The following is a 15372-nucleotide window of genomic DNA, read 5'->3' on the forward strand; positions in this document are numbered from 1 at the left end:
CTCTCATGAGCGAATTATAGTCAAATAATAAAGTGATATACTTTAAAAGTGGTCTACGGTGCTGAAAGTTTGCGCATCTCTGTTGACTCTATTTGCTGCTGAAAGTTGAAGGACGACGGTGTTCACTTTCTTTTCTACAAATGTCTATATCTTTAAAGCCAATCTATAAATGTTTTTTTTTCAAACGTTTTTTATTTTTTAGTTAAATATAGTTTTAATCTGACTTGAAATTAAAATTTATACAAGTTTCAAATTTCGTTAAGATAGACTTTAATCATGTTAGAAGTGGACTTTAAGTCTAACTCAACCCCACAAAACCGGTTTGTAGGGTGAGGTTTGCATCACTTATAAACTATAAATTGCCCTCATCTCTAGTCGATGTGGGACTTCCAACACAACCCCTCACGCCGAGGTATATACATCTCGGGTGTGGGATTAGACATTTTTAATGGGTGGTCCGATAGCAGATGAAACATTTGCAGGGTTGAGTTAGGCTTAAAGTCCACTCCTGACAAAATTATTTATCATTTAATACATTTGAATTTAAATATTAATTTCAAAACATGGTTTAACGAAAAAGTTTTATGCTATTAAATTAAAAAGATTATATACATTTATTTTTTAAGTTTTAAAATAAAAAAATATCAAAATTTAATACTATGAATTGCAATTTTTCATCTATAATTAAAGATGTGGATTATAATGAGTCATGAAAGCATCAAAGCCCATTACATTTAAGATATAAAACTATTGTGTGATGGAAATGTTTACTCAACCAATTAGGAATAATGAGTACAGAGGATCAAGTTTGGTAAATTTTAAAATATTACTTAACGACAAGAAATTGATAGATGTATCTCAAAAATGCATTAAAGAAAGAAAACAAAGGCAATGGTTAACTTCAAAAGCCGAAACACCCAAAATTATTTTCTAGCAAATTTCCAATATGCCCTAGAATATGGAAAAAGGCCTTCTTCTCTTATCTGATATTAAATCTAACAAACAACATAGCTACTAAAAGTATGAACTTAACTCAAGGATTAGTCTAATTTATTTTTGAAAAATCTCATTTTTAGATGAGTTTCTTAAGTGGAGGTTAAAAAAATTCCAACTCCCAAAACCTCCTCTTAAGTAATTTAGAGTCAGAATTTTATTAAATAATTTAACATGTTATAATTAAAAATAATTATTTTGCATATTTTTTAATGACATTTTTATTTTCTTATTTTTTATGATATGTTAAGTTTCTTTTGAAAAAAATAACTTTCATAATCATGCTAATAATATAATAATATATAATATCACATAATTTAATTATTTTAAATATTTTAAATAATACTTTTGACGTTTAAATTTTAGTAATTATAAGAAAAAAATTAACTTTTAAGAATTCGCTTCAATACTAAAATAATAATTATTATTATAAAATATATATTACTTTGATTGAAATATTTATATATAATTTTTTGAAAAATTAAAAATACTTATATTTGTAACACATTGATAATTAATTATATTTTTTTTATATTCAAAATAAATATTCTTTAAGAAAAGAAGATTCATGAATGCATTGGTTTTGCTCAATTTTTATCTTGACTCGTGTATATTTTTAATAAAATCTTTTTGATCTGTAATTTTTTCTAGCCCTATATAGATCAAAATTAAATCATATGATAAACCTACTCACATGTCTAATAACTACTACCCATGCTTCAAACTTTCAGTAATAAATGAGAAAAACGAATACAAACGTGACATATTTTAAAATCAACCTTTAAATTTTAATGTAATTTACCCTACTTAAAATCCCTCTAACCCCTTTTATCACTAGATTCTATAAATTACCAGCTCTACCCTTGTCAATCTCTCTTTTTGCCGTTATGTTTAACTGTTTTTAGAAAACTTTTTGTAATTTTTAGAACATGAATTTTGGTTTTTTCTCATTCTTTCTCTCTCTCTTTTTAATAGATCATCGGCGTCTTAATTAGGTTAACGCATCACAATTTTACGTTTATTTTACGTTTATTTGACACAGAATACGAAAATAAAATTATTATAAAAATATAAATTTTCATATTAAAAAGAAAATAGATAAAATAAACCTACAAAATTTAGATATATCAAATAATCATTCCTATGTGTAATATCCTCTACATGTACATATCATTATCTTCCGGTGCATAAGAATTATCTTAGACATTTAAATTTTATGAAAAAGAATACTTTGACACGCCTTAAGTGTTAGACACTTATTTGACACGCGGTGGGGTCCAAATTTTCTGACTGTGCCAAAGGTTAATTTCGTCATTTGCATTGGTAGCGGAAATGAAACTGTGCCTTTAATTTGGTTTTCTTTCTGAGATCACTTTTGCTGGACCATTTCATTTTGGAAATCAAGTCTTCGTGCTAGGGCAAGGGGTGGACAAGAACGCGAGAACTGCGACTTAATCGGAGGGTGAACGTCATCGGTGGACCTTATGGGAAAAAAGTTGTATGCTTCGTCTTTCTTTCTTGTCTTCTCTTCATTAGGTTGTTTATCTTTCGTTTTCTTTTTGCTTGATTTTGGAAAACCCTAGGCTTAAGGGGGCAAGGTTTTATAGAGAACGCGAGAACTCCATGGGTTCCACTTAATCGGAGGGTGGACGTCATATGAAGAAAGTTGTATGTTTCTTTTTCCTTTGTTCTTTTCTCTACATTTGTCTATCTTTCCTTTTCTTTTTCCTTCATTTTCGAAAATCGTAGACTAATGGGGGCAAGGTTGATGAGCTATGTTTGTGTAATTTGTAAAATTTTGTTGAATGTGTAATTTGGGATGTTTGTTTGGTTAGGTTCCTGTTTGGTTAGGTTCCCATTGATCAAAGTACAATGTAAGATTAAATTTGGTTGACAAAGAGAAACACAGTCAAATGCATTTGAGTAGATGCAAGTGATGTCTCGTGATGCTTGATTTTAATTATTTTTGAGGCTATTGTATTGAGAACGTAATATTGAGAGAGGAGATGTGAGTGTCGTTTGCAAGTTTTTTGAACCTGTATGAAAGTGAAGAGCAAGCATGAGAGGAGGGTTGGGAATTTAGAGCACCAAGAGGTAAAGTTTTCTTTGCTGGAAAATGAGCTAGGGGAACTAACCTTGTCTGGATTAAGTGAACACCTTGTAATGTTTGATTTGTAAAATGATTCTTGAATAACAGTGTCGTTGCTTGGTATATTGTTGCCTTGCCTTATAAAGTTGCACCTGATTAAAATAAGTTGGATACTTTTGATTTATCCTGTAGACCACCCTTCACGATTCAAAACTAAATTATGTTCCTTGCCAATTAAGTGGCAGACTTCTTTACTTTGTTAGTTTGTTGTCAGTACTCTTGCTAATTTAAAATTTTAATACTCATCTTAGATACCTTGTTATAACGTTTGACCAATTAAGGCTATTTTTTTAACTACTCAAAATTACAAGCAGAACCTTTGAGTACAAGTTTTATCATGACCAGGAGAATAATTCTCCAAAAGGTTGCAGAATTATTTTTTTTACACAGTTTTATGCTTACATTTTTTTTAAAGGGAAAATGTAGTTTTGCGTCAGAACGACCATACTTCATATATTAAAAATTGTTTTTCCTCATTTTCTTTAGCCATATTACTTTATTTCTTTAAGATCATCCATTTTATTGTTGTGAGAACCTTCACTGTATCGGACTATACCTCTCGGTACAAACCAAAGTTGTTGCATAGCATGGGTAGAAATAACTTTATTTAATACTTCATTGTCCAGACTAAGGGACCAAAGATGGTATTATTTAACACGGTACAGCAGTGTAATAAATTGTTTGCTATCTATTTTATTTTTTGTTTAGCATGAACTAAAGCATTTAATTTTAAATAAAATAATTGTATTAGACTTATTAGATGCATGGTAGAACATTTCTCTTCTTTGTTTATTCATTTTTGTAAGCCTTTGATCATACCCAAGTTGGTCTTTTTCACTCACGGGTGTGCCTTAATATTGTCACATCTCTCCACAATAATTCACGCTGGAGGATTACTATCTTGGTCTCTAGAAGATAAAATTTTACATTGTTGGGCTTATAATAGTGGAATTACATCACATCTTAATCATACTACTCTCTTAACTTGATTTATGGGCAACTTATAGAAATAAATAAATAAATAAAATAAAATAAAATAAGAAAGATGAATCAAAAAGTTGAATGGAATAAAATGATTTATTTAAGGAGTGACACAAATACCTTCCCCTTGTATAGCTAAAGAGAATCGTTACCTTTGGGTATTAATGGAAATAGTCCATATCGAGTTAACCAATAATGTTTGAACAGGTTGTAATTTTTTTTACCAATATGCGGAATATAACTTCTTAACATAACTCTTAAGAATATTGTTAAGGTAAAGTTTACAACTGTTTTGTATTGTGGTGTTGTATATTTTCTGAACTTTTTTTATTACTTTGAATGATACTCTCTGTATGTGCAGGTTTTTGCAAGTGATATTGGTTGCCCAACTGATGACCTAGTATGTTTATCAATACCAATGTTACCAACAAGCCTCCAACACATTTCGTTGATGACATCCTTAACAAATTGATTCCACCTGTTCACAACGACAAACCTGAAGGCAGTGGATCAAACAAGAATATTAAAAGTGGAACAAATTGAGGACTTTCATAATTTGTTAATTTGTATTTCAGTTTTATCATTGTTGTCAGTTTCGAATATTGTCCGTGTTTACATGGATTTGTTATGTAGTATTATTAGTGAAGTACTAAAGTCAAGTTCATGAATGTGTTGCTGCATTAAGTGGTAATGTAATGTATGTTATGTTCTAAGTTTTATATGATGTTTTTTTTATATAAAAAAAAATTGACAAATTGGTGCAATAATTGGTTATACCTTCTTCATTATGTGGTTATATATTAAAGTGGTTCTGTACAACTGGCACAATGATTAATAGCGAAATAAATTGTCATCCAATGTTGCAGTTGAATAACTCTTAACACATAACACTACGAAGTACAATGATTAAAGCAAATAATTATGAGCACCCTGCAAAAATCAAAGATAGATGGCACAAGTGAGTCAAAAACTGATTTCACAAATATTAGTTCAATAAGTGGTTATGTCTTAATTGTTACGTGGTTATTTGTTAAGGTAGTTATGTACAAATAACAAAAATGCTTCAGTTCAATATGAATGATCATATTACTATGTCGGACTAAGTGCTTATACAATGAAGGGGATGTTGTGTAGTATGAAAATTCGTGATATAGAAGAAATGTAGTGGTTGTTAAGGATAGATTTGATCACATTTATTATTACAGTAACTGGTCATGTGCTGAGTCCTATGTGGTTATTTCTTAATTTGGTTATGTACATCTAAAAAAATGCATAAGTTCAATACAAAAGATCATATTAATTAGTCCACTAAGTGGTTACCTAATGAAGGATCATATTAATTGCTCAATTGCTTACGAACAACAAATGTTATGGTTTTTGTGGATAAGTTTCAACAAATTTATTGGTGCAATAAGTGGTTATCTACTCAGTCCTATGTGGTTATTTTTGAAAGAGGTTTTGTACAACACTAGAAGTAGTTAAATTCAATATCAATGATCACATTTCTTTAGTGCAATGAGTGGTTATATAGTAAGTCTTATGTGTTTTTTTACTCAAATGCTTATGAACAACAAATGTTGTGGTTTTTAAGGATATGTTTCATCAAATTCATTGGTGCAATAAGTGGTTATCTACTCACTTCTATGTGGTTATTTCCTAAAGGGGTTATGTACAACACTAAAAGTTGTTAAATTCAATATCAATGATCACATTTCTTTGGTGCAGTAAGTGGTTATATACTAAGTCTTACGTGATTTTTTACTCAATTGCTTACGAACAACAAATGTTATAGTTTTTGAGGATATGTTTCATCAAATCAATTGATGCAGTAAGTGGTTATCTACTCACTCTTATGTGGTTATTTCTGAAAGGGGTTTCATACAACACTAGGAGTGGTTAAATTCAATATCAATGATCACATTTCTTTAGTACAGTAAGTGATTATATAGTAAGTCTTACGTGATTTTTTACTCAATTTCTTACGAACAACAAATGTTGTGGTTTTTAGGATAGGTTTCATCAAATTTATTGGTGCAATAAGTGGTTATATACTTATTCTTATGTGGTTATTTCTTAAGCTGATTATGTACAACTAACATAATGGTTAAGATGAATATGAAAGATCAAATTAGTTAGTGCAGTAAGTACTTATGCAATCAAGGTTATGTGGTTAGTTGTAAAAGTTGTTATATACAACATTTAAAGTGGTTTCTGAGGATAAATTTGCAAGCAATTATTGATGCAGTAACTGGTTATATAGTAAGTCTTATGTGGTTATTTATTAAGCTAATGCTTAAGTTGAATATAAAGGGTCATATTATTTAGTGTAGTAAACAGTAATCCAATCAAGAATATGTGATTTTCTATGATTGCCACTACAAGAAGTTCATTCATTGAAGTTGTTCAACATACCTAAAATAAAAATTCTTTAAAGAACATATATTTTAAAGCATGAACCATTTTGTATTGAATGATAAGATTCATAACATTCAAAATACAACATATTCTTAAATATATAAGACATTAAACAAGCAAAGATACAATTAATAACAAAACAACCACATAGTCATAAAATTGGTTGTATCTATGTGTATATAATATGCAATTTCAGCAACACAACCTCCAAAGAACAATGTTTTGCTCAAAACGATTACTATTACCATGGCTATATCCTAATAAACAAATTTTGCATTATAACCATCCAAAAAAGTTAAGTGTTGTTGTTGCTGCTACTACATAATTATTGCATTCTATGGACTTTGCTTACACATACTAATCAACCTAAAAACAAAAACAAAAATTTCATCCTAATAAATTATATTTCATCCACTTTGTCTTCAATATCTACATCACTCAAGTCATCTCGAGCTTCTATTAGAAATTATTCCCCTTCTTCAGGTTCTTCAATTTCTTCCTCATCTCCTACTTCATCACTTCATCACTTCATCATTGTCTATAACATCCACAATTCTTCATTATCGTATTTCGATGAATATTTTCTTCATGTAAAACCCACTCACAAACCATTTGTTGTTGAAGAACTTGTAATTCTTCCTGTAATAATATTATTGTTGTCAAATATTACACATAAAAATCATTTATCATAAATCATATTTAAATAAACATATATGTAAATAATATAAATCGTTGTGTATAAGTATCAAGTAATACTAGGATACATAGATATATAGATAGGGATGGAGATACTGTTTTTATATCTCCTACTCATCACTTAAATTATCCACTCTAAACTACAAATATGAGATAGGCTTTGTACCATATATTTTCTCTTACAACACAAGCACTTATAGTTGTGAATGAATGAACAAAATGCAGCATGTAGAAAAATAAGAAAAAGGTTGTTTTAAAATTATCCTAAACCTATATCCTAATGCTAAAACTACCAAACATTATCATAACTATGATAACAAACCTAAATTTAACATTAGAAACCGTTCCCAACATCATCTACTCTCTACAATTATAAAACCAACATCTGAAAATACCCTTACAGTAGCCTAAAAGTACTGCAGTAAAATAAATCAATCTAAAAATTAACTTCTTAATTCTAACTATCCCTAATGTTTATTTAAACAAACTCAAATTCACTGAACTAATCTACAACTATATCTTTCTAGTTATTAAAAATTAAAACTGCAGAATTTAACTATTCTACTACACTATAACTAAAAGAAAATTCTAGAGAAATGAACAATCCCCAATTCTAGACAAATATCTTTCAATCAATACACTCTTATCACTTACCCTCTTTTTTTTTTTATATTTTACAGATTTATGCTTCCAATAAATAGAATAATTCACATGTTTCACCACCCTAAGAAGAATAAATAATCAGTGAGAGAATAATATGCTTGAGTTTCAGTGAATTTAATTTGTTGTGCAAGTTGTTAATTTATCTTGACTAGTTGAGGGAATGTTGTGAATTTATTCCCTTTTAGTTCTCGGTCTGGGTGTTCTACTCCCTTTACTTTTTCTCTTTTAATTTATACCTACACATTAAAGAAATATTAGAAACATCACTTATATCACACAACCCAATAATATTTTAAACATATAAAAATTGCATCTATAAAATTAGTAAATCAATTAATATTTTAAACAATAATATCACTTTGACTATTTTAGCATAACATTTAAAGTTTGTCACTAATTCTATTATACACTAATCAACATAAAACATCACAATTATACCATATAACTTTGTAAAACCATACTAGCATAGCGTATAATATCATCATGATCCATTCTCACATGATAACCTTTAATTTCTAGCAATCCATCATCTAAGATTAACAACAAGAATTGTTTATTTGCTCAAATGAACTCAGTTTTCGAACAGCCAATCTCATATATATAAATCACCTATTTAAACCACCACATCTATTAACATCACATTTCATGCACGTTAATCCAACAACCATGGTCAATGCTAAACTTATGTACATGTGATTTTACAGCAATTACAATGAGTTTTTTATGCACGTTTCTTAACCAAAACAGGAAGGAATTTTTTTTTTCTATAGCACTTTTATACTAAAAAAGCAAGGATTTTACGATAGTAACAACAGCCAAAACAACACAACAAACAACATGTTTTATACAGGATTTTTAACCCAATAGAAAGACTTTTATGGTGTAAAAACAGCAAGGAATTTACAGCATTATAATAGTTAATAGACAGACTTTTTGGCAGCAAATAACAAAGTTTTTATGGAGGTTTTACAGCAAAGGTTTCTGCAAAATTGTAGTATAAAACAACAACAATTTTCTGCAGCATTTTTACGTCAAAACAGCACCATTTTCTGCAGAATTTTATTCTAAAACAAAAACCATTTTTCTGCAGAATTTTATTTTAATATAGCAAACAGCACAGTGTTTTACATAGATTAATTTGTTAAATTTTTTTTTCAAACCTTAAATCCCCAAGTACTGATTGCAGGTTTGATATCCCTCTGCAAAATTGGTGGCTTTGATATCCCTATGCAAAATTATAGGTTGAACTCCATACTGCAAATAGGCCAACCCCTTTGCCACATCCAAGATTATGCTTTTCCTCTTAGGCCATCTCCATGATGCCTTTGCTTTACTTTCATCTAAAAAGTCTGAACATAGATAGCTTTGCCACAAGCTTTTCATAAAATTCCCCTCCTACCGTAGGTTTATTTAGGAATCCATTTTATCAAAAACCCAAGCAACACCATTGATTTTCTCAACAAAAACACATTTATAAATTATAACCACAATACTTTCTTGACTCTCAAAACTGCTCCTTTTGTGCACATATATTCAAACATAAAAGAGTAAACATCATCACTAATTACAAGCCATAATCAACTTTACTAATATACCTTCAAAGTACAAGGCTGCAATGAGAGATGAGGAAGGTAAGAAACAATGAAACATGCAAAATATATCATCAAAGATACCAAAATTCATCAAAAATCTGATGAGGCACAAACAACCTTTTCCGAATAAGGTAATAATAGTAAATTAAGTCTAACTTATCTCATAAAATTGGTTTGAAAAATAAAATATACTTTTAATCTATGTAAGAATTCCATCGCATCCCTCACAGATGAAACTATATATTTATGCAGTACCATAAGTTTAACAAAATTTACTATAATGAACTCTGATATGATATCTTAGTCACACAAAAAACCACATTCAAAATGAGATTTTTCGGTCCAAAATGTTTCCAGCAAACCAATGAAACACAAGATGAGGTTTGGTATTCACTCAAAATCATATCCAGCAAAGCCCATCACATAAAAAGAGGCAAAAGAATCACAATTTTTTTAGTGGCATCACAAACTATATTCATCACAAGGTGACTCAATAAATTACACACTAGAATCCGCAGTGATAGTAAAAGTGAAAAAACATGGCATGATAGCAATACTCTGCAACCTGCAAAAGATGCTCAGTCACTACCATCAACACTACCGTATTTGACATAACTATTACAATCATTTTCTAACACTGTAATCTATGTTATTTCTTTATCCCTCAAAGTTTGATATAATTAAAAGATATTAGAGGTTCTGTTTCGCACTCTAACCGGGTGGTGATCTTTCTTTATATAGGCACCTATCGTTTCAACGCTTGCTTCCCCGTCACGGCCACTCCCACCACAGCGCCGCCCACCACTCCGGCTACCGCCGCTGATCTCACCCCTCTCGCCGCCCGGTACAGTGCGCTGGTGCAGAGCCCCGCTGGAACGCTATTTCATACGTCGTCCGCGTCTCTTGCCGCCTCGATTCTGCTCTCGATTTCGGCGTAGAGTAACCCTAGTATCCCGACCCGGTTTCCCCAGACCCGACCCGAGTGTCCCGCCGCGTTCAGGACGCAGTTGATTTGGAGCTTCATTGTGTCCCCGGACTCGAAGGCCTTGACGCCCTCAACGAGTCCTGAGCCCGCACCGCCAACGGCTCCGGCCAGGTAGCCGCCGGTGTAGAAGGTGAGGTTCTCGCCCCATGAGCGGCGCTTGCGGCGGGCCTCTTCAACGAAGAGGAACTCCGGCGAGGTTGGGAGGAGGTAAAGGTTTCGAATTGGAGCATCGAGATCCTTGTAGGGATCGTAAGCTCGGGTGGGGAGAGAGGGTTTTGCAGAAGCTAGGTTTTACAAATACAAAGTTGGTTCTCAAACCATAAAAAGTAATACTTTTTTTCATTCACAACCGAAACAAGAACGAAACCTTCTCCCCTTTTTACCCTCAATCAGAATGTAATTTTTTATTAAAAATATTAAGTCGACCGTGTCATATAAGTGTAATGCCACGTAGGCGTGTCACCGTATTACTACTCAAATTTTATTAATAAAATTGCCTGCTTTGACCACAAAAACCAAACTTCCACACTTTTGCTTTGACCACTTTACTAGTGGTGCCGAGTCATCAATATTTCAGTTTCCTGCTTTCAGAGTTTTATTTGATATTGTCGACTTTGTTGCTCATCGACAACTCTGTTCTTTGTATTCTGACACTCTTCTGCAGACATGTTGGGGTTGCCTTTTACTATTGTTTTCCTCTTGACTGCAGCATTTGCGGTGTTATGTTCATGTGGCCATGCACCACTTGGTTGCAATGAAGAAGAAAGGCAAGCTCTTCTAAGGATCAAAGGAAGCTTCAAAGATCCTTCAAGCCTTTCATCTTGGGAAGGAACTAGTTGTTGCCAATGGAAAGGTGTAGGTTGCAATAATCTTACAGGCCATGTTGTCAAGCTAGATCTCAGAAATCCTTGTTATCCCTTACAAGGAGATTTTCAACCAAACTGTAAGTTTTACGATCATGTCCTTGAAGCTCAACATGTTCACCCTTCTATATTGCAGCTTAAATATCTAAGTTATTTAGATTTGAGTGGAAACAGATTTCACAATACTTCAATACCAGCGTTCATTCAAACGCTGCAGCATCTGCAATTCCTTTATCTCTCTGATAGTCATTTTAGTGGTAGGATCCCATACAATCTTGGGAATCTCACAAAATTGATCGTTCTTGATTTGAGCTTCAATCCTCTTTTGTATGCGGATGACTTCTACTGGATTTCTCAACTTTCATCCCTCCAATACCTTTACATGAGTGATGTGAATCTTGATAAAGCACAAAATTTGTTGCAGTCACTCAACATGCTTCCTTCTTTATTAGAAATAGATTTGAGAAATTGTGGACTTGATAAATTGCACACCCATCAACATATTAGCACCACAAACCTTTCCAGACTGCAAGACCTCAATCTAGCAGAAAATGGACTTAAGACTTCGTTTCTGGATGCTTTTCAAAATATGACTTCCATTGCAGTCATTGACCTTTCTCACAACAACCTGAATTCCACTCCCTTCTGGTTGGAAACCTGTGCTAACCTCGACAGTCTATTTCTTGATAGTAATGCTCTTTATGGCTCACTTCCATCTGCTTTGCAGAATCTGACTTCCCTGGTTTATCTCGACCTTTCACAAAACAAGTTTGATTCTGTTCCCGGGTGGTTAGGTGAGTTAAAGGGTCTTCAATATCTCAGTCTTTCAGGTAATGATATAAATCATATTGAGGGATCTCTGGCATCTCTTCTGGGAAACTGTTGCCATCTTCAACAATTAAATATGTCAAGAAACAAAATTCAAAGTGATGCACTTGGAAACCATATAGAGTTTGAATGCATTAGGCACCATTTAATACTTTTGGATTTAAGTCACAACGAATGTAATGGTCATTTGCCAGCATGGTTGGAACAGCTTGAAAATCTAAGATCGTTGATTATGACTGACAGTAATTTGGAGGGATCACTTCCTTGTGATATATTAACAAAACTTGTCAATCTGGAGAATTTGGTGCTTTCCAACAATAACTTCACCGGTTCTCTTCCTGACTGTATCGGGGAACTTGTCAGTTTAAAGATTTTAATTCTTTCTTCCAATCATTTTGATGGGATCATTCCAAGGAGTTTAGTGCAACTTGTAAGCCTAACAGATTTAGATCTTTCCCGAAACTCTTTAAATGGTACCATTCCTCACAATATTGGTCAACTTCAAAATTTGTCGACCCTCTATCTTTCTGAAAATAAGTTACGGAAACATTCCTTTCAGTCTTAGTCAGCTTCTAAACCTTCAACTTAGACATATCCCTAAATCATTGGAGAATTTGGTGTCTGACATAAGATGGCCCAGGCAACTTGTCTACTTAAATCTCACCGATAATCGTATCAGCGGGTCACTTCCCCAAAATATTTCTGATAGCTTGCCCAATGTCGGTTACATGCTTCTTGGAAACAACCTTATAAGTGGTCCCATTCCAAACTCATTGTGCAGAATAGGCTCCTTGTACAATCTTGACCTTTCAGGAAACATGTTATTGGTGAAATTCCTAATTGTTGGAGTGTTACTCAAAACTCGGTGTCATAAATTTGGCATCCAACAATTATCGGTGTCATTCCTAGCTCTCTGGTAATCTACCCACGTTGGCATGGTTACATTTGAACAATAACAGCCTTCATGGGGGCTTTCCATCATCTTGAGAAATTTAAGTCAACTTTTAATTTTGATGTTGGAGATAATGATTTGTCTGGGATTATCCCTTCATGGATGGGGAATATCTTTTCCTCGATGCAGATTCTAAGGCTACGGCAAACAGGTTGAATGGAACAATTCCTTTACAACTATGCCAACTTTCTGCACTGCAAATTTTGGATCTTTCAAACAACAACTTGATGGGTCCAATCCCTCATTGCATAGGAAATCTCACAGGTATGGCCTCAAAAAAGAATATTCTGTAAATCAACCTACTAGAACTGTTGAATGGTATGAACAAGAGTTAGAGTGTCACAAAGGAAGAGAACTTGAGTATACAGAAATCTAAAACTGTGGTCACTTGGACTTGTCAAATAACAATTTGATTGGATCTATTCCAGAAGGAATAACATCACTTGGTGCATTGCTTAGCCTAAATCTATCACACAATCGTTTGTCAGGACATATCCAAAAGGATGGGACATGAAATCCTCGAATCTCTTGACCTCTCTCATGACCAACTTTCGGGTGCAATTTCAGAAAGCATAACTAGTTTAACTTGGTTAAGCCACTTAAATTTGTCCTACAACAACCTTTCAGGACAATTCCCATAGGAACTCAATTATCAACCTTTGATGATCTTTATTTATGGTGGCAACACATTTCTGTGTGGACCTCCCTGCCAAATAAGTGTTCTGATGATAATTTGCAACGTGATGACAATGAAGAAAAATATCAGAAAGAGGATAAAGTAGAGAAATTGTTGTTTTACTTTGTCATTGCACTTGGTTATTTTATTGGATTTTGGGCTGTGACTGGAAGCTTGTTGTTGCGGAGAAGTTGGAGGCTTGCTTACTTCCAATATATTGATGAGTCTACACGCAGGATAAAAGTTTCCTTGGCAATACATTTAGCAACTTTTAAGGAAAGATGGACAGGAATCCATGAGGCTGAGTGACAAATTGTGGTAGTGTTTATGCATTCTGAATCTTTTACTCTCTTGGACGATTTCGTGTTTATTTTTCTTGATAAGTAATTACTTCGACTTTGTAAATCAGTAATAAATACAACTTGTAGAATTTATTGTTTAACTAATAATTGCTAAAATGTTGCATGTTATATATCCTTTTCCAATTCCCAAATAATCTGAGTGATACATCCTACTCTACTGTCATTTAAGGTTGATGTTCTGGTGACTTGAGTAATAGAAATATATAATTATTATTATTATTATATAATTAGAGTTTCAACATGAAGAAACGAGTTCGTATTTACTGACTCTTGAAAAAGTTTTTGCCTACACCACTGTTGTACATAAATTTTATACATTGTCATATAATATTGCTTTTTTTATTAGAAAATTAAATACTGAAAAATAGAATTAAAATATAACACCTCAGTGATAAAAAGAATACCATGTGTGGGAAATACTAGATAATTAATTCATTTAGTTATTTTTCATTTTTAAATTAAGGAGTTCTTAGAGCAATAGGTTAAGATAATTTAGGGTGTGTTTAGATGACGGAGTGAATTTAAGGGAGAAGAAGACAATGTATTTGAAGAAATTTGAGATTAAATTGTGTGTTGTTTCTTTGAAGAGATATCAAGGTAATTGAAAATAGATTTAAAAGTAAAATTTGTGTAAAATTTGACCAATGAAATGAATAAAAAAATATTTTAATTGATAAAAAAATAAGATTATCAAATTTTCCTTAGTAGTAATAGTAATATAAAATTATATTTATGAAAAACATATTTATTGGTAAAAAAATATTTTAAGTAATAGAAAAAAGGAAAATTAAAAAAATTAGAATAATATAATTTAGTCATAAGAATATAATTTTCTAATTAAAATTTAATTTTTTAAAAATATAATTTAGTGATAAGTGGTTTAATTTTATCTTTTTGTATTAAAATTGAATATTCATGATAAACCAAATAATAAAGTGAAATTAAAATATTACATGAGATACAAAATATAGGCACATAATAAGTTATCGTTATATTTATCATAATTCATATTAAAGTTTAGTAAGCAACTTATTCAAACAATATTGTGTCAGCATCCCTATTATACGACGTGTACGAGATGAGTGTGAAGACAGAAAATTGAAGCACTATCTGAATAAGTTATTGTCTTCAATGTTCATTGTCTTTAACAAGTTACGAATTTCATCTAGAGTATGTTGAGATGAATGAGTTCTAGAAATTTGGTTGTTTGTGGTTAT

General features: G+C 31.9%; 1 long non-coding RNA gene and 2 pseudogenes across 1 annotated transcript; 2 read left to right on the top strand and 1 right to left on the bottom strand.

Moving 5' to 3' along the window:
- Nucleotides 1-2217: 2217 nt before the first annotated feature.
- On the top strand, nucleotides 2218-4842 carry LOC148190536 (uncharacterized). Its single transcript, XR_015783189.1, has 2 exons — nucleotides 2218-2661; nucleotides 4485-4842. It is a non-coding gene; the product is annotated as an uncharacterized LOC148190536 (long non-coding RNA).
- Nucleotides 4843-6793: 1951 nt separating this feature from the next.
- LOC148190537 (mitochondrial import inner membrane translocase subunit TIM23-2 pseudogene) lies at nucleotides 6794-10765 on the bottom strand (annotated as a pseudogene).
- A 322-nt stretch (nucleotides 10766-11087) lies between these two features.
- Nucleotides 11088-14263, top strand: LOC148190538 (receptor-like protein EIX2; annotated as a pseudogene).
- Nucleotides 14264-15372: the final 1109 nt, after the last annotated feature.

The sequence above is a fragment of the Vigna umbellata genome, unplaced genomic scaffold, assembly GCF_029865625.1.
Source record: "Vigna umbellata cultivar VRB3 unplaced genomic scaffold, Vumbellata_1.0 scaffold_802, whole genome shotgun sequence".
Lineage (NCBI taxonomy): Eukaryota > Viridiplantae > Streptophyta > Magnoliopsida > Fabales > Fabaceae > Vigna > Vigna umbellata.